Source organism: Sturnus vulgaris, unplaced genomic scaffold (genome assembly GCF_052056855.1).
Source record: "Sturnus vulgaris isolate bStuVul1 unplaced genomic scaffold, bStuVul1.hap1 Scaffold_184, whole genome shotgun sequence".
Lineage (NCBI taxonomy): Eukaryota > Metazoa > Chordata > Aves > Passeriformes > Sturnidae > Sturnus > Sturnus vulgaris.
Genome location: NW_028276123.1, coordinates 240,001 through 260,000, shown reverse-complemented (window position 1 = coordinate 260,000; position 20,000 = coordinate 240,001).

The window sequence follows — 20,000 nt, the reverse complement described above, 5'->3', positions numbered from 1 at the left end:
TGTTGCCCTCGGCCGGCCTTTGGACGTGGCGGCCTAATGCTGGGTAGACCTGTTGCCCTCGGCCGGCCTTTGTACCTGACGGCCGAATGCTGGGTAGACCTGTTGCCCTCGGCCGGCCGGCCTAATGCTGGGTAGACCTGTTGCCCTCGGCCGGCCTTTGGACGTGGCGGCCTAATGCTGGGTAGACCTGTTGCCCTCGGCCGGCCTTTGGACGTGGCGGCCTAATGCTGGGTAGACCTGTTGCCCTCGGCCGGCCTTTGGACGTGGCGGCCGAATGCTGGGTAGACCTGTTGCCCTCGGCCGGCCTTTGTACCTGACGGCCGAATGCTGGGTAGACCTGTTGCCCTCGGCCGGCCTTTGGACGTGGCGGCCTAATGCTGGGTAGACCTGTTGCCCTCGGCCGGCCTTTGGACGTGGCGGCCTAATGCTGGGTAGACCTCTTGCCCTCGGCCGGCCTTTGGACGTGGCGGCCTAATGCTGGGTAGACCTGTTGCCCTCGGCCGGCAGTGTTACCGGCCGGCCTAATGCTGGGTAGACCTGTTGCCCTCGGCCGGCCTTTGTACCTGACGGCCGAATGCTGGGTAGACCTGTTGCCCTCTGCCGGCCGGCCTAATGCTGGTTAGACCTGTTGCCCTCGGCCGGCCTTTGGACGTGGCGGCCTAATGCTGGGTAGACCTGTTGCCCTCGGCCGGCAGTGTTACCGGCCGGCCTAATGCTGGGTAGACCTGTTGCCCTCGGCCGGCCTTTGTACCTGACGGCCGAATGCTGGGTAGACCTGTTGCCCTCGGCCGGCCTTTGTACGTGGCAGCCTAATGCTGGGTAGACCTGTTGCCCTCGGCCGGCCTTTGTACCTGACGGCCGAATGCTGGGTAGACCTGTTGCCCTCGGCCGGCCTTTGGACGTGGCGGCCGAATGCTGGGTAGACCTGTTGCCCTCGGCCGGCCTTTGGACGTGGCGGCCGAATGCTGGGTAGACCTGTTGCCCTCGGCCGGCCTTTGGACGTGGCGGCCGAATGCTGGGTAGACCTGTTGCCCTCGGCCGGCCTTTGGACGTGGCGGCCGAATGCTGGGTAGACCTGTTGCCCTCGGCCGGCCTTTGGACGTGGCGGCCGAATGCTGGGTAGACCTGTTGCCCTCGGCCGGCCTTTGGACGTGGCGGCCTAATGCTGGGTAGACCTGTTGCCCTCGGCCGGCCTTTGGACGTGGCGGCCTAATGCTGGGTAGACCTGTTGCCCTCGGCCGGCAGTGTTACCGGCCGGCCTAATGCTGGGTAGACCTGTTGCCCTCGGCCCGCCGTGTTACCGGCCAGCCGAATGCTGGGTAGACCTGTTGCCCTCGGCCGGCAGTGTTACCTGACGGCCGAATGCTGGGTAGACCTGTTGCCCTCTGCCGGCCGTCTTTCCGGCTGGCCTAATGCTGGGTAGACCTGTTGCCCTCGGCCGGCCCTGGTACCGGCCGGCATAATGCTGGGTAGACCTGTTGCCCTCGGCCGGTCTTTGTCTCTGGCCGCCCGCGGCGTGGTAGTCCTGTTACCGTCGGCCGGCCTTGCAGCCCGGCCGCCGCGCGATGGCGCCCCGTCTCTTCCATCGGACGCGCGGCCCCCTTGTCGTCTCTGCAGCGGCGAGCACGCCTTCGGCGGTCGGCCTGCACGTCCGGCATGACCGCGGGCACTGGCAGCCCAGCAGGCAGCCCTGCTCTCGCGTCTTCTTCCCCCCGGCGAAAGGCGGGGCGTGAAGGCGGGCGACTTTCGGTCCCAGCCGTGCCCAGGTGTCCCTGCCGGCTCCGTGCGCCAGCATCCACTGGCGAGCTCCGCCGGCCTCTTCCCCAGCCGCGGCCCCTGTCCGCTCCGCCGTCATGGTGCCGGCACCCCACTTCCCCAAGCGCTCCCCGACAGGAGCAGGCAGCGTTGTCGCGCCCCCTCCCCGTGCTCGAATGGACCGCGGCCCTGCTCCGGGCTTCATTTCTGCAGCGCGCTCGCTCGCTCGCTCGCTCGCGCGCTCCCTCCCTCCCCCCCCCCTCCCCCCTCCCCCCGGCCGCCCACCCGCCGCGCTGCCGCCCTGCCGCAGGCTTGAGCGGCGCCGGGGCGGAGGAGGAAGGAACGCCACCAAAGCAAAAGGCTCCGAGAAAGCTGAACAGAGAGCTTCTTTGACCAGGGACAGACGGCGCCAATCATCCCGCCGCCATCCCTGCTTGTGCACCAGGCTCTCCGCCTGCCGACCTCGGCATCAGCCTCCCGCCGCCGCCGTGTAAACTGCCCGGTGGGACCGTGGGCGGGGGCAGGAAGAGGCTGAAAGTGCTGCCAGGGAGGCTGATGGCGGAGGGCGGGGTCGCCCCCAACCGACAATGGGCAGGGCCCGAGGCAGTCTGAAAGCGCTGCCAGGGAGGCTGATGGCGGAGGGCGGGGTCGCCCCCAACCGACAATGGGCAGGGCACGAGACCGTCTGAAAGCGCTGCCAGGGAGGCTGAGGGCGGGGGGCGGGGCGCCCCCAACCGACAATGGGCAGGGCCCGAGGCAGTCTGAAAGCGCTGCCAGGGAGGCTGAGGGCGGGGGGCGGGGCGCCCCCAGCCGACAATGGGCAGGGGCCCGAGAGAGTCTGAAAGCGCTGCCAGGGAGGCTGACGGCGGGGGGCAGGGCGCCCCCAGCCGACAATGGGCAGGGGCGGGGAAAGTCTGAAAGCGCTGCATGGGAGGTTGATGGCGGAGGGCGGGCTCGCCCCCAGCGTTAATGGGTGGCTGCGGAAGACGGGGCAGGGACAGGGAGAGGGCAGGCGGCTTCGTGCCGGCCCCGGGCGCCTCGACAGCGAGCCCTCACGGCCCCCCAAACCCGCGCCGAGGCCCCAAGAGCTCTGCAGACCTTCCGCGGAAGAACCGGCCCGAAAGCGGCCACCCGCTTGCCGACGGCGGCGCCGGTCGCCTCGATGCAGCCGCCTCCGTGGGGCGGGAAGGGGCAGGGCGAGTTGTGCCAGGGCGCGGCGGCTTTGGGCCGAGTTTCGCTGCACGTACGTGCTTCCCCTGGCTGTGCTGCGGCCCGTGAGGTTCTGTTTTGTGGGGGGGGGGGGGCTCTGTAGGTAGGGTCTCTGGGGGACGGGGGAGGAGGCGTGGGGTAGGGAGGACGCCGTTTGGGGGGGTCAGTGTGTCAGCAGGGCGAGAACCGGGCACAGGCCCTCCGTCAGCTCGGCTGTGGGCCCAAAGGGATCACAAATAAGATTTGGCAAGAGTTTTGTTTTCCGGAAAAGATTTTCTTTCCGAGTAAATAGAAGAGGCAATCATTCAAAAAAGGCAAAGAGGAAATGAAACAAATCAAATCAAATCAAAACAAAACAAAACAAAACAAAACAAAACGAAATAAAATAAAATAATAAAATGAAATGAAAAGAAATGAAATGAAATGATGAAATAAAATGTTGTCGAAAATATGTCTTGGTCTTGAAATCGATTCTGCCGGGCGGGGCAAGGCTGCTGGAGCACTTGGGCTCCGGAGCGTTAAGAGGCTGTGGGGTTTCCCCGGCTCCGAGATGGTACAAGGATGCCTCGTCTACCCGGATCCGCGAAACGTGGCCCGTCCCGCGGCGGCCAGGTCGACGCGGCTCCGGGGCCGGTGGCGTGGGACCGCCGTCGCCGGCGAAGGCGCAGCGGCGGCGGCCGTGGCCGCGACGACCAGGTCTACACGACTCCGGGAAACTTGGCCGGTCCCGCGGCGGCCAGGTCTACTGGGCTCCGGGATGGGCGGCCGCCGTGGCCGCGGCGACCAGGTCTACCCGCCTCCGGGACCGGCGGCGTGGGTCCGCCGTCGAGGGCGAGGGCGCTGCGACGGCCGCGGCGACCGGGTCTACCTAGCTCCGGTGCGACCCGGGCTGCGTGCAGCATGGCGAAGGTAGACCTGTGGTCCGCATCACGGCGTGGGCAGACCTGGTGTCCGCAGCATGGAGCGGGTAGACATGTTGTCCGCCGCATGGAGTGGGTAGACCTGTTGTCCGCGTAATGGAGTAGTTAGACCTGGTGTCCGCAGCTTGGAGTGGGTAGACCTGTTGTCCGCAGCAAGCCGTGGGTAGACCTGTTGTCCGCAGCAAGCCGTGGGTAGACCTGGTGTCCGCAGCATGCCCTGGGTAGACCTGGTGTCCGCAGCTTGGTAGACCTGTTGCCCGTTTCATGGCTGGGTAGACCTGGTGTCCGCAGCAAGCCGTGGGTAGACCTGGTGTCCGCAGCTTGGTAGACCTGTTGCCCGATTCATGGCTGGGTAGACCTGTTGTCCGCAGCATTGAGTTGGTAGACCTGGTGTCCGCAGCATGCCCTGGGTAGACCTGGTGTCCGCAGCTTGGTAGACCTGTTGCCCGTTTCATGGCTGGGTAGACCTGTTGTCCGCAGCATTGAGTTGGTAGACCTGGTGTCCGCAGCATGCCCTGGGTAGACCTGGTGTCCGCAGCTTGGTAGACCTGTTGCCCGTTTCATGGCTGGGTAGACCTGGTGTCCGCAGCAAGCCGTGAGTAGACCTGTTGCCCGTTTCATGGCTGGGTAGACCTGGTGTCCGCAGCATGACCTGGGTAGACCTGGTGTCCGCAGCTTGGTAGACCTGTTGCCCGTTTCATGGCTGGGTAGACCTGGTGTCCGCAGCAAGCCGTGGGTAGACCTGGTGTCCGGAGCTTGGTAGACCTGTTGCCCGATTCATGCCTGGGTAGACCTGTTGTCCGCAGCATTGAGTGGGTAGACCTGGTGTCCGCAGCATGCCCTGGGTAGACCTGGTGTCCGCAGCTTGGTAGACCTGTTGCCCGTTTCATAGCTGGGTAGACCTGGTGTCCGCAGCTTGGTAGACCTGTTGCCCGTTTCATGGCTGGGTAGACCTGGTGTCCGCAGCAAGCCGTGAGTAGACCTGTTGCCCGTTTCATGGCTGGGTAGACCTGGTGTCCGCAGCATGCCCTGGGTAGACCTGGTGTCCGCAGCTTGGTAGACCTGTTGCCCGTTTCATGGCTGGGTAGACCTGTTGTCCGCAGCAAGCCGTGAGTAGACCTGTTGCCCGTTTCATGGCTGGGTAGACCTGTTGTCCGCAGCATGCCCTGGGTAGACCTGGTGTCCGCAGCTTGGTAGACCTGTTGCCCGTTTCATGGCTGGGTAGACCTGGTGTCCGCAGCAAGCCGTGGGTAGACCTGCTGCCCGTTTCATGGCTGGGTAGACCTGGTGTCCGCAGCAAGCCGTGGGTAGACCTGGTGTCCGCAGCTTGGTAGACCTGTTGCCCGTTTCATGGCTGGGTAGACCTGTTGTCCGCAGCATTGAGTTGGTAGACCTGGTGTCCGCTACATACCCTGGGTAGACCTGGTGTCCGCAGCTTGGTAGACCTGTTGCCCGTTTCATGGCTGGGTAGACCTGGTGTCCGCAGCATTGAGATGGTAGACCTGTTGCCCGTTTCATGGCTGGGTAGACCTGTTGTCCGCAGCTTGGTAGACCTGTTGCCCGATTCATGGCTGGGTAGACCTGGTGTCCGCAGCAAGCCGTGAGTAGACCTGTTGCCCGTTTCATGGCTGGGTAGACCTGGTGTCCGCAGCATGCCCTGGGTAGACCTGTTGTCCGCAGCTTGGTAGACCTGTTGCCCGTTTCATGGCTGGGTAGACCTGGTGTCCGCAGCAAGCCGTGAGTAGACCTGTTGCCCGTTTCATGGCTGGGTAGACCTGTTGTCCGCAGCATGCCCTGGGTAGACCTGGTGTCCGCAGCTTGGTAGACCTGTTGCCCGTTTCATGGCTGGGTAGACCTGGTGTCCGCAGCAAGCCGTGGGTAGACCTGGTGTCCGCAGCTTGGTAGACCTGTTGCCCGTTTCATGGCTGGGTAGACCTGTTGTCCGCAGCATTGAGTTGGTAGACCTGTTGCCCGTTTCATGGCTGGGTAGACCTGGTGTCCGCAGCTTGGTAGACCTGTTGCCCGTTTCATGGCTGGGTAGACCTGGTGTCCGCAGCAAGCCGTGGGTAGACCTGGTGTCCGGAGCTTGGTAGACCTGTTGCCCGATTCATGCCTGGGTAGACCTGTTGTCCGCAGCAAGCCGTGGGTAAACCTGGTGTCCGCAGCATGCCCTGGGTAGACCTGGTGTCCGCAGCTTGGTAGACCTGTTGCCCGATTCATGCCTGGGTAGACCTGTTGTCCGCAGCATTGAGTGGGTAGACCTGGTGTCCGCAGCATGCCCTGGGTAGACCTGGTGTCCGCAGCTTGGTAGACCTGTTGCCCGTTTCATGGCTGGGTAGACCTGTTGTCCGCAGCAAGCCGTGAGTAGACCTGTTGCCCGTTTCATGGCTGGGTAGACCTGGTGTCCGCAGCATGCCCTGGGTAGACCTGGTGTCCGCAGCTTGGTAGACCTGTTGCCCGATTCATGGCTGGGTAGACCTGGTGTCCGCAGCATTGAGTTGGTAGACCTGGTGTCCGCAGCATGCCCTGGGTAGACCTGGTGTCCGCAGCTTGGTAGACCTGTTGCCCGTTTCATGGCTGGGTAGACCTGTTGTCCGCAGCATTGAGTTGGTAGACCTGGTGTCCGCAGCATGCCCTGGGTAGACCTGGTGTCCGCAGCTTGGTAGACCTGTTGCCCGTTTCATGGCTGGGTAGACCTGGTGTCCGCAGCATGCCCTGGGTAGACCTGGTGTCCGCAGCTTGGTAGACCTGTTGCCCGTTTCATGGCTGGGTAGACCTGTTGTCCGCAGCAAGCCGTGGGTAGACCTGGTGTCCGCAGCTTGGTAGACCTGTTGCCCGATTCATGGCTGGGTAGACCTGTTGTCCGCAGCATTGAGTTGGTAGACCTGGTGTCCGCAGCATGCCCTGGGTAGACCTGGTGTCCGCAGCTTGGTAGACCTGTTGCCCGTTTCATAGCTGGGTAGACCTGGTGTCCGCAGCTTGGTAGACCTGTTGCCCGTTTCATGGCTGGGTAGACCTGGTGTCCGCAGCAAGCCGTGAGTAGACCTGTTGCCCGTTTCATGGCTGGGTAGACCTGGTGTCCGCAGCATGCCCTGGGTAGACCTGGTGTCCGCAGCTTGGTAGACCTGTTGCCCGTTTCATGGCTGGGTAGACCTGGTGTCCGCAGCAAGCCGTGAGTAGACCTGTTGCCCGTTTCATGGCTGGGTAGACCTGTTGTCCGCAGCATGCCCTGGGTAGACCTGGTGTCCGCAGCTTGGTAGACCTGTTGCCCGTTTCATGGCTGGGTAGACCTGGTGTCCGCAGCAAGCCGTGGGTAGACCTGCTGCCCGTTTCATGGCTGGGTAGACCTGGTGTCCGCAGCAAGCCGTGGGTAGACCTGGTGTCCGCAGCTTGGTAGACCTGTTGCCCGTTTCATGGCTGGGTAGACCTGTTGTCCGCAGCATTGAGTTGGTAGACCTGGTGTCCGCTACATACCCTGGGTAGACCTGGTGTCCGCAGCTTGGTAGACCTGTTGCCCGTTTCATGGCTGGGTAGACCTGGTGTCCGCAGCATTGAGATGGTAGACCTGTTGCCCGTTTCATGGCTGGGTAGACCTGTTGTCCGCAGCTTGGTAGACCTGTTGCCCGATTCATGGCTGGGTAGACCTGGTGTCCGCAGCAAGCCGTGAGTAGACCTGTTGCCCGTTTCATGGCTGGGTAGACCTGGTGTCCGCAGCATGCCCTGGGTAGACCTGTTGTCCGCAGCTTGGTAGACCTGTTGCCCGTTTCATGGCTGGGTAGACCTGTTGTCCGCAGCAAGCCGTGAGTAGACCTGTTGCCCGTTTCATGGCTGGGTAGACCTGTTGTCCGCAGCATGCCCTGGGTAGACCTGGTGTCCGCAGCTTGGTAGACCTGTTGCCCGTTTCATGGCTGGGTAGACCTGGTGTCCGCAGCAAGCCGTGGGTAGACCTGGTGTCCGCAGCTTGGTAGACCTGTTGCCCGTTTCATGGCTGGGTAGACCTGTTGTCCGCAGCATTGAGTTGGTAGACCTGTTGCCCGTTTCATGGCTGGGTAGACCTGGTGTCCGCAGCTTGGTAGACCTGTTGCCCGTTTCATGGCTGGGTAGACCTGGTGTCCGCAGCAAGCCGTGGGTAGACCTGGTGTCCGGAGCTTGGTAGACCTGTTGCCCGATTCATGGCTGGGTAGACCTGTTGTCCGCAGCAAGCCGTGGGTAGACCTGGTGTCCGCAGCATGCCCTGGGTAGACCTGGTGTCCGCAGCTTGGTAGACCTGTTGCCCGATTCATGCCTGGGTAGACCTGTTGTCCGCAGCAAGCCGTGGGTAGACCTGGTGTCCGCAGCATGCCCTGGGTAGACCTGGTGTCCGCAGCTTGGTAGACCTGTTGCCCGTTTCATGGCTGGGTAGACCTGTTGTCCGCAGCAAGCCGTGAGTAGACCTGTTGCCCGTTTCATGGCTGGGTAGACCTGGTGTCCGCAGCATGCCCTGGGTAGACCTGGTGTCCGCAGCTTGGTAGACCTGTTGCCCGTTTCATGGCTGGGTAGACCTGGTGTCCGCAGCAAGCCGTGGGTAGACCTGGTGTCCGCAGCTTGGTAGACCTGTTGCCCGATTCATGGCTGGGTAGACCTGTTGTCCGCAGCATTGAGTTGGTAGACCTGGTGTCCGCAGCATGCCCTGGGTAGACCTGGTGTCCGCAGCTTGGTAGACCTGTTGCCCGTTTCATGGCTGGGTAGACCTGGTGTCCGCAGCAAGCCGTGAGTAGACCTGTTGCCCGTTTCATGGCTGGGTAGACCTGTTGTCCGCAGCATGCCCTGGGTAGACCTGGTGTCCGCAGCTTGGTAGACCTGTTGCCCGTTTCATGGCTGGGTAGACTTGTTGTCCGCAGCAAGCCGTGGGTAGACCTGGTGTCCGCAGCATGCCCTGGGTAGACCTGGTGTCCGCAGCTTGGTAGACCTGTTGCCCGTTTCATGGCTGGGTAGACCTGGTGTCCGCAGCAAGCCGTGGGTAGACCTGGTGTCCGCAGCATGCCCTGGGTAGACCTGGTGTCCGCAGCTTGGTAGACCTGTTGCCCGTTTCATGGCTGGGTAGACCTGGTGTCCGCAGCAAGCCGTGAGTAGACCTGTTGCCCGTTTCATGGCTGGGTAGACCTGTTGTCCGCAGCATGCCCTGGGTAGACCTGTTGTCCGCAGCTTGGTAGACCTGTTGCCCGTTTCATGGCTGGGTAGACCTGGTGTCCGCAGCAAGCCGTGAGTAGACCTGTTGCCCGTTTCATGGCTGGGTAGACCTGGTGTCCGCAGCAAGCCGTGAGTAGACCTGGTGTCCGCAGCTTGGTAGACCTGTTGCCCGTTTCATGGCTGGGTAGACCTGGTGTCCGCAGCAAGCCGTGAGTAGACCTGTTGCCCGTTTCATGGCTGGGTAGACCTGGTGTCCGCAGCATGCCCTGGGTAGACCTGGTGTCCGCAGCTTGGTAGACCTGTTGCCCGTTTCATGGCTGGGTAGACCTGGTGTCCGCAGCAAGCCGTGAGTAGACCTGTTGCCCGTTTCATGGCTGGGTAGACCTGGTGTCCGCAGCATGCCCTGGGTAGACCTGGTGTCCGCAGCTTGGTAGACCTGTTGCCCGTTTCATGGCTGGGTAGACCTGGTGTCCGCAGCATGCCCTGGGTAGACCTGGTGTCCGCAGCTTGGTAGACCTGTTGCCCGATTCATGCCTGGGTAGACCTGTTGTCCGCAGCATGCCCTGGGTAGACCTGGTGTCCGCAGCATGCCCTGGGTAGACCTGGTGTCCGCAGCTTGGTAGACCTGTTGCCCGTTTCATGGCTGGGTAGACCTGGTGTCCGCAGCAAGCCGTGAGTAGACCTGTTGCCCGTTTCATGGCTGGGTAGACCTGGTGTCCGCAGCATGCCCTGGGTAGACCTGGTGTCCGCAGCTTGGTAGACCTGTTGCCCGTTTCATGGCTGGGTAGACCTGGTGTCCGCAGCAAGCCGTGAGTAGACCTGTTGCCCGTTTCATGGCTGGGTAGACCTGGTGTCCGCAGCATGCCCTGGGTAGACCTGGTGTCCGCAGCTTGGTAGACCTGTTGCCCGTTTCATGGCTGGGTAGACCTGGTGTCCGCAGCAAGCCGTGGGTAGACCTGGTGTCCGGAGCTTGGTAGACCTGTTGCCCGATTCATGCCTGGGTAGACCTGTTGTCCGCAGCATGCCCTGGGTAGACCTGGTGTCCGCAGCATGCCCTGGGTAGACCTGGTGTCCGCAGCTTGGTAGACCTGTTGCCCGTTTCATGGCTGGGTAGACCTGGTGTCCGCAGCATGCCCTGGGTAGACCTGGTGTCCGCAGCTTGGTAGACCTGTTGCCCGTTTCATGGCTGGGTAGACCTGGTGTCCGCAGCAAGCCGTGGGTAGACCTGGTGTCCGGAGCTTGGTAGACCTGTTGCCCGATTCATGCCTGGGTAGACCTGTTGTCCGCAGCATTGAGTGGGTAGACCTGGTGTCCGCAGCATGCCCTGGGTAGACCTGGTGTCCGCAGCTTGGTAGACCTGTTGCCCGTTTCATGGCTTGGTAGACCTGTTGTCCGCAGCAAGCCGTGAGTAGACCTGTTGCCCGTTTCATGGCTGGGTAGACCTGTTGTCCGCAGCATGCCCTGGGTAGACCTGGTGTCCGCAGCTTGGTAGACCTGTTGCCCGTTTCATGGCTGGGTAGACCTGTTGTCCGCAGCAAGCCGTGGGTAGACCTGGTGTCCGCAGCATGCCCTGGGTAGACCTGGTGTCCGCAGCTTGGTAGACCTGTTGCCCGTTTCATGGCTGGGTAGACCTGGTGTCCGCAGCAAGCCGTGGGTAGACCTGGTGTCCGCAGCATGCCCTGGGTAGACCTGGTGTCCGCAGCTTGGTAGACCTGTTGCCCGTTTCATGGCTGGGTAGACCTGGTGTCCGCAGCAAGCCGTGAGTAGACCTGTTGCCCGTTTCATGGCTGGGTAGACCTGTTGTCCGCAGCATGCCCTGGGTAGACCTGTTGTCCGCAGCTTGGTAGACCTGTTGCCCGTTTCATGGCTGGGTAGACCTGGTGTCCGCAGCAAGCCGTGAGTAGACCTGTTGCCCGTTTCATGGCTGGGTAGACCTGGTGTCCGCAGCAAGCCGTGAGTAGACCTGGTGTCCGCAGCTTGGTAGACCTGTTGCCCGTTTCATGGCTGGGTAGACCTGGTGTCCGCAGCAAGACGTGAGTAGACCTGTTGCCCGTTTCATGGCTGGGTAGACCTGGTGTCCGCAGCATGCCCTGGGTAGACCTGGTGTCCGCAGCTTGGTAGACCTGTTGCCCGTTTCATGGCTGGGTAGACCTGGTGTCCGCAGCAAGCCGTGAGTAGACCTGTTGCCCGTTTCATGGCTGGGTAGACCTGGTGTCCGCAGCATGCCCTGGGTAGACCTGTTGTCCGCAGCTTGGTAGACCTGTTGCCCGTTTCATGGCTGGGTAGACCTGGTGTCCGCAGCATGCCCTGGGTAGACCTGGTGTCCGCAGCTTGGTAGACCTGTTGCCCGATTCATGCCTGGGTAGACCTGTTGTCCGCAGCATGCCCTGGGTAGACCTGGTGTCCGCAGCATGCCCTGGGTAGACCTGGTGTCCGCAGCTTGGTAGACCTGTTGCCCGTTTCATGGCTGGGTAGACCTGGTGTCCGCAGCAAGCCGTGAGTAGACCTGTTGCCCGTTTCATGGCTGGGTAGACCTGGTGTCCGCAGCATGCCCTGGGTAGACCTGGTGTCCGCAGCTTGGTAGACCTGTTGCCCGTTTCATGGCTGGGTAGACCTGGTGTCCGCAGCAAGCCGTGAGTAGACCTGTTGCCCGTTTCATGGCTGGGTAGACCTGGTGTCCGCAGCATGCCCTGGGTAGACCTGGTGTCCGCAGCTTGGTAGACCTGTTGCCCGTTTCATGGCTGGGTAGACCTGGTGTCCGCAGCAAGCCGTGGGTAGACCTGGTGTCCGGAGCTTGGTAGACCTGTTGCCCGTTTCATGGCTGGGTAGACCTGTTGTCCGCAGCATGCCCTGGGTAGACCTGGTGTCCGCAGCATGCCCTGGGTAGACCTGGTGTCCGCAGCTTGGTAGACCTGTTGCCCGTTTCATGGCTGGGTAGACCTGGTGTCCGCAGCAAGCCGTGAGTAGACCTGTTGCCCGTTTCATGGCTGGGTAGACCTGGTGTCCGCAGCATGCCCTGGGTAGACCTGGTGTCCGCAGCTTGGTAGACCTGTTGCCCGTTTCATGGCTGGGTAGACCTGGTGTCCGCAGCAAGCCGTGAGTAGACCTGTTGCCCGTTTCATGGCTGGGTAGACCTGGTGTCCGCAGCATGCCCTGGGTAGACCTGGTGTCCGCAGCTTGGTAGACCTGTTGCCCGTTTCATGGCTGGGTAGACCTGGTGTCCGCAGCAAGCCGTGGGTAGACCTGGTGTCCGGAGCTTGGTAGACCTGTTGCCCGATTCATGCCTGGGTAGACCTGTTGTCCGCAGCATTGAGTGGGTAGACCTGGTGTCCGCAGCATGCCCTGGGTAGACCTGGTGTCCGCAGCTTGGTAGACCTGTTGCCCGTTTCATGGCTGGGTAGACCTGGTGTCCGCAGCAAGCCGTGAGTAGACCTGTTGCCCGTTTCATGGCTGGGTAGACCTGGTGTCCGCAGCATGCCCTGGGTAGACCTGGTGTCCGCAGCTTGGTAGACCTGTTGCCCGTTTCATGGCTGGGTAGACCTGGTGTCCGCAGCAAGCCGTGGGTAGACCTGGTGTCCGGAGCTTGGTAGACCTGTTGCCCGATTCATGCCTGGGTAGACCTGTTGTCCGCAGCATTGAGTGGGTAGACCTGGTGTCCGCAGCATGCCCTGGGTAGACCTGGTGTCCGCAGCTTGGTAGACCTGTTGCCCGTTTCATGGCTGGGTAGACCTGGTGTCCGCAGCAAGCCGTGAGTAGACCTGTTGCCCGTTTCATGGCTGGGTAGACCTGGTGTCCGCAGCATGCCCTGGGTAGACCTGGTGTCCGCAGCTTGGTAGACCTGTTGCCCGTTTCATGGCTGGGTAGACCTGTTGTCCGCAGCAAGCCGTGGGTAGACCTGGTGTCCGGAGCTTGGTAGACCTGTTGCCCGATTCATGCCTGGGTAGACCTGTTGTCCGCAGCATTGAGTGGGTAGACCTGGTGTCCGCAGCATGCCCTGGGTAGACCTGGTGTCCGCAGCTTGGTAGACCTGTTGCCCGTTTCATGGCTGGGTAGACCTGTTGTCCGCAGCAAGCCGTGAGTAGACCTGTTGCCCGTTTCATGACTGGGTAGACCTGGTGTCCGCAGCATGCCCTGGGTAGACCTGGTGTCCGCAGCTTGGTAGACCTGTTGCCCGTTTCATGGCTGGGTAGACCTGGTGTCCGCAGCAAGCCGTGAGTAGACCTGTTGCCCGTTTCATGGCTGGGTAGACCTGGTGTCCGCAGCATGCCCTGGGTAGACCTGGTGTCCGCAGCTTGGTAGACCTGTTGCCCGTTTCATGGCTGGGTAGACCTGTTGTCCGCAGCAAGCCGTGGGTAGACCTGGTGTCCGCAGCTTGGTAGACCTGTTGCCCGATTCATGCCTGGGTAGACCTGTTGTCCGCAGCAAGCCGTGGGTAGACCTGGTGTCCGCAGCTTGGTAGACCTGTTGCCCGTTTCATGGCTGGGTAGACCTGGTGTCCGCAGCATTGAGTTGGTAGACCTGGTGTCCGCAGCAAGCCGTGGGTAGACCTGGTGTCCGCAGCTTGGTAGACCTGTTGCCCGTTTCATGGCTGGGTAGACCTGTTGTCCGCAGCATTGAGTTGGTAGACCTGTTGCCCGTTTCATGGCTGGGTAGACCTGGTGTCCGCAGCTTGGTAGACCTGTTGCCCGTTTCATGGCTGGGTAGACCTGGTGTCCGCAGCAAGCCGTGAGTAGACCTGGTGCCCGTTTCATGGCTGGGTAGACCTGGTGTCCGCAGCAAGCCGTGGGTAGACCTGGTGTCCGCAGCTTGGTAGACCTGTTGCCCGATTCATGGCTGGGTAGACCTGTTGTCCGCAGCAAGCCGTGGGTAGACCTGGTGTCCGCAGCATGCCCTGGGTAGACCTGGTGTCCGCAGCTTGGTAGACCTGTTGCCCGTTTCATGGCTGGGTAGACCTGGTGTCCGCAGCAAGCCGTGGGTAGACCTGGTGTCCGCAGCTTGGTAGACCTGTTGCCCGTTTCATGGCTGGGTAGACCTGTTGTCCGCAGCATTGAGTTGGTAGACCTGGTGTCCGCAGCAAGCCGTGGGTAGACCTGGTGTCCGCAGCAAGCCGTGAGTAGACCTGTTGCCCGTTTCATGGCTGGGTAGACCTGGTGTCCGCAGCATGCCCTGGGTAGACCTGTTGTCCGCAGCTTGGTAGACCTGTTGCCCGTTTCATGGCTGGGTAGACCTGGTGTCCGCAGCATGCCCTGGGTAGACCTGGTGTCCGCAGCTTGGTAGACCTGTTGCCCGATTCATGCCTGGGTAGACCTGTTGTCCGCAGCATGCCCTGGGTAGACCTGGTGTCCGCAGCATGCCCTGGGTAGACCTGGTGTCCGCAGCTTGGTAGACCTGTTGCCCGTTTCATGGCTGGGTAGACCTGGTGTCCGCAGCAAGCCGTGAGTAGACCTGTTGCCCGTTTCATGGCTGGGTAGACCTGGTGTCCGCAGCATGCCCTGGGTAGACCTGGTGTCCGCAGCTTGGTAGACCTGTTGCCCGTTTCATGGCTGGGTAGACCTGGTGTCCGCAGCAAGCCGTGAGTAGACCTGTTGCCCGTTTCATGGCTGGGTAGACCTGGTGTCCGCAGCATGCCCTGGGTAGACCTGGTGTCCGCAGCTTGGTAGACCTGTTGCCCGTTTCATGGCTGGGTAGACCTGGTGTCCGCAGCAAGCCGTGGGTAGACCTGGTGTCCGGAGCTTGGTAGACCTGTTGCCCGTTTCATGGCTGGGTAGACCTGTTGTCCGCAGCATGCCCTGGGTAGACCTGGTGTCCGCAGCATGCCCTGGGTAGACCTGGTGTCCGCAGCTTGGTAGACCTGTTGCCCGTTTCATGGCTGGGTAGACCTGGTGTCCGCAGCAAGCCGTGAGTAGACCTGTTGCCCGTTTCATGGCTGGGTAGACCTGGTGTCCGCAGCATGCCCTGGGTAGACCTGGTGTCCGCAGCTTGGTAGACCTGTTGCCCGTTTCATGGCTGGGTAGACCTGGTGTCCGCAGCAAGCCGTGAGTAGACCTGTTGCCCGTTTCATGGCTGGGTAGACCTGGTGTCCGCAGCATGCCCTGGGTAGACCTGGTGTCCGCAGCTTGGTAGACCTGTTGCCCGTTTCATGGCTGGGTAGACCTGGTGTCCGCAGCAAGCCGTGGGTAGACCTGGTGTCCGGAGCTTGGTAGACCTGTTGCCCGATTCATGCCTGGGTAGACCTGTTGTCCGCAGCATTGAGTGGGTAGACCTGGTGTCCGCAGCATGCCCTGGGTAGACCTGGTGTCCGCAGCTTGGTAGACCTGTTGCCCGTTTCATGGCTGGGTAGACCTGGTGTCCGCAGCAAGCCGTGAGTAGACCTGTTGCCCGTTTCATGGCTGGGTAGACCTGGTGTCCGCAGCATGCCCTGGGTAGACCTGGTGTCCGCAGCTTGGTAGACCTGTTGCCCGTTTCATGGCTGGGTAGACCTGGTGTCCGCAGCAAGCCGTGGGTAGACCTGGTGTCCGGAGCTTGGTAGACCTGTTGCCCGATTCATGCCTGGGTAGACCTGTTGTCCGCAGCATTGAGTGGGTAGACCTGGTGTCCGCAGCATGCCCTGGGTAGACCTGGTGTCCGCAGCTTGGTAGACCTGTTGCCCGTTTCATGGCTGGGTAGACCTGGTGTCCGCAGCAAGCCGTGAGTAGACCTGTTGCCCGTTTCATGGCTGGGTAGACCTGGTGTCCGCAGCATGCCCTGGGTAGACCTGGTGTCCGCAGCTTGGTAGACCTGTTGCCCGTTTCATGGCTGGGTAGACCTGTTGTCCGCAGCAAGCCGTGGGTAGACCTGGTGTCCGGAGCTTGGTAGACCTGTTGCCCGATTCATGCCTGGGTAGACCTGTTGTCCGCAGCATTGAGTGGGTAGACCTGGTGTCCGCAGCATGCCCTGGGTAGACCTGTTGTCCGCAGCTTGGTAGACCTGTTGCCCGTTTCATGGCTGGGTAGACCTGTTGTCCGCAGCAAGCCGTGAGTAGACCTGTTGCCCGTTTCATGACTGGGTAGACCTGGTGTCCGCAGCATGCCCTGGGTAGACCTGGTGTCCGCAGCTTGGTAGACCTGTTGCCCGTTTCATGGCTGGGTAGACCTGGTGTCCGCAGCAAGCCGTGAGTAGACCTGTTGCCCGTTTCATGGCTGGGTAGACCTGGTGTCCGCAGCATGCCCTGGGTAGACCTGGTGTCCGCAGCTTGGTAGACCTGTTGCCCGTTTCATGGCTGGGTAGACCTGTTGTCCGCAGCAAGCCGTGGGTAGACCTGGTGTCCGCAGCTTGGTAGACCTGTTGCCCGATTCATGCCTGGGTAGACCTGTTGTCCGCAGCAAGCCGTGGGTAGACCTGGTGTCCGCAGCTTGGTAGACCTGTTGCCCGTTTCATGGCTGGGTAGACCTGGTGTCCGCAGCATTGAGTTGGTAGACCTGGTGTCCGCAGCAAGCCGTGGGTAGACCTGGTGTCCGCAGCTTGGTAGACCTGTTGCCCGTTTCATGGCTGGGTAGACCTGTTGTCCGCAGCATTGAGTTGGTAGACCTGTTGCCCGTTTCATGGCTGGGTAGACCTGGTGTCCGCAGCTTGGTAGACCTGTTGCCCGTTTCATGGCTGGGTAGACCTGGTGTCCGCAGCAAGCCGTGAGTAGACCTGGTGCCCGTTTCATGGCTGGGTAGACCTGGTGTCCGCAGCAAGCCGTGGGTAGACCTGGTGTCCGCAGCTTGGTAGACCTGTTGCCCGATTCATGGCTGGGTAGACCTGTTGTCCGCAGCAAGCCGTGGGTAGACCTGGTGTCCGCAGCATGCCCTGGGTAGACCTGGTGTCCGCAGCTTGGTAGACCTGTTGCCCGTTTCATGGCTGGGTAGACCTGGTGTCCGCAGCAAGCCGTGGGTAGACCTGGTGTCCGCAGCTTGGTAGACCTGTTGCCCGTTTCATGGCTGGGTAGACCTGTTGTCCGCAGCATTGAGTTGGTAGACCTGGTGTCCGCAGCAAGCCGTGGGTAGACCTGGTGTCCGCAGCATGCCCTGGGTAGACCTGGTGTCCGCAGCTTGGTAGACCTGTTGCCCGTTTCATGCCTGGGTAGACCTGTTGTCCGCAGCAAGCCGTGGGTAGACCTGGTGTCCGCAGCATGCCCTGGGTAGACCTGGTGTCCGCAGCTTGGTAGACCTGTTGCCCGTTTCATGGCTGGGTAGACCTGTTGTCCGCTGCAAGCCGTGAGTAGACCTGTTGCCCGTTTCATGGCTGGGTAGACCTGGTGTCCGCAGCATGCCCTGGGTAGACCTGGTGTCCGCAGCTGGGTAGACCTGTTGCCCGTTTCATGGCTGGGTAGACCTGGTGTCCGCAGCAAGCCGTGGGTAGACCTGGTGTCCGCAGCATGCCCTGGGTAGACCTGGTGTCCGCAGCTTGGTAGACCTGTTGCCCGTTTCATGGCTGGGTAGACCTGGTGTCCGCAGCAAGCCGTGAGTAGACCTGTTGCCCGTTTCATGGCTGGGTAGACCTGGTGTCCGCAGCATGCCCTGGGTAGACCTGGTGTCCGCAGCTTGGTAGACCTGTTGCCCGTTTCATGGCTGGGTAGACCTGGTGTCCGCAGCAAGCCGTGGGTAGACCTGGTGTCCGGAGCTTGGTAGACCTGTTGCCCGATTCATGCCTGGGTAGACCTGTTGTCCGCAGCATGCCCTGGGTAGACCTGGTGTCCGCAGCATGCCCTGGGTAGACCTGGTGTCCGCAGCTTGGTAGACCTGTTGCCCGTTTCATGGCTGGGTAGACCTGGTGTCCGCAGCAAGCCGTGAGTAGACCTGTTGCCCGTTTCATGGCTGGGTAGACCTGGTGTCCGCAGCATGCCCTGGGTAGACCTGGTGTCCGCAGCTTGGTAGACCTGTTGCCCGTTTCATGGCTGGGTAGACCTGGTGTCCGCAGCAAGCCGTGAGTAGACCTGTTGCCCGTTTCATGGCTGGGTAGACCTGGTGTCCGCAGCATGCCCTGGGTAGACCTGGTGTCCGCAGCTTGGTAGACCTGTTGCCCGTTTCATGGCTGGGTAGACCTGGTGTCCGCAGCAAGCCGTGGGTAGACCTGGTGTCCGGAGCTTGGTAGACCTGTTGCCCGATTCATGCCTGGGTAGACCTGTTGTCCGCAGCATTGAGTGGGTAGACCTGGTGTCCGCAGCATGCCCTGGGTAGACCTGGTGTCCGCAGCTTGGTAGACCTGTTGCCCGTTTCATGGCTGGGTAGACCTGGTGTCCGCAGCAAGCCGTGAGTAGACCTGTTGCCCGTTTCATGGCTGGGTAGACCTGTTGTCCGCAGCATGCCCTGGGTAGACCTGGTGTCCGCAGCAAGCCGTGGGTAGACCTGGTGTCCGCAGCATGCCCTGGGTAGACCTGGTGTCCGCAGCTTGGTAGACCTGTTGCCCGTTTCATGGCTGGGTAGACCTGGTGTCCGCAGCAAGCCGTGGGTAGACCTGGTGTCCGCAGCAAGCCGTGGGTAGACCTGGTGTCCGCAGCATGCCCTGGGTAGACCTGGTGTCCGCAGCTTGGTAGACCTGTTGCCCGTTTCATGGCTGGGTAGACCTGTTGTCCGCAGCAAGCCGTGGGTAGACCTGGTGTCCGCAGCATGCCCTGGGTAGACCTGGTGTCCGCAGCTTGGTAGACCTGTTGCCCTTTTCATGCCCTGGGTAGACCTGGTGTCCGCAGCTGGGTAGACCTGTTGTCCGCAGCAAGCCGTGGGTAGACCTGGTGTCCGCAGCATGCCCTGGGTAGACCTGGTGTCCGCAGCTTGGTAGACCTGTTGCCCGTTTCATGGCTGGGTAGACCTGTTGTCCGCAGCAAGCCGTCGGTAGACCTGTTGCCCGTTTCATGGCTGGTAGACCTGTTGTCCGCTGCCGGCCTGGAAGTACTCCAAGGGGTCGCTGTTTCTCGCTGCCTCCGGCTATGTCATCGTAGAAGGCGGCGTGCGCCACTGCGCCCCCTCGGTCACGTACATCGGTTCTCTTTCCGGCCTCCGCCGCTTCGGGCCCATCTGTCCGTATTATGGGAACGAGGTGACGGGCCGTATCCCCACAGGCTGTTGCCGTGCCTGTGTCCGTGGCGGAGAAGGGCGGACGCGCGTGCGGTCGCCAGGGCCAGAAGAACACCGCCGATGTCGGGGCGAGTCGCGTGGCTTCGTCCGGCTTCCCGTCTTACCCAGTTCGACTGGGACAGGTTAGCCCAGAGAGAGAGACCGATGCGATCCGAGAGCCGCTCCCCGGCCCAGGCGAGGCTGCGTGCTCAGTCGGGGGAGAAGCGAGAAAGCCCCCAGAGAGACCGATGCGATCCGAGAGCCGCTCCCCGGCCCAGGCCGAGGCTGCGTGTTCAGTCCGGGGGAGAAGCGAGAAAGCCCCCAGAGAGAGCGATGCGATCCGAGAGCCACCGCGCTCCCCCGGCCCAGGCGAGGCTGCGTTGTTCCAGGCGGGGGAGAAGCGAGAAAAAGGCCCAGAGAGAGGGCGAGAAAGCCGCGAGTGTGTCCCGCTCCGGCCCGGCTGCTGCCGGTTTCGTGACAACGGGGAGCCGGGCGCCCGCTCGCTCCCCCGGGGATGGTGGCGGGCGAGGCGGCGGCGCCTCGCCCCTTTTCTGCCCGGCCTTAAGCCGGGGCCCCGCCCGCTCGCCGGGTGCGGCATTTCTTCGGCTGTCGGTCCCGGTGCACGCTGGTGGCCGGCAGCCGGGGCTGGATTTCTGTGGGGCCGGCCCGGGGTTGTGTTGAGCCTGCCCGGGCTTTCCCTGGCCCCCCTCCCCGAGAGCCCCCCGGGCGTGGCTCGCTTGGCCGAGGTTGGCTGCGCCTCGTTTCCCGCTCCCGACCTGTGTTGCCAGAGTTGTGTCCGTATCGAAAGGGCAGCGGGGGACATGCAGTGGGGCGTGTGGCCTCGCCTCTCGGCTTCGCTTGCTTGCCTGCGAAG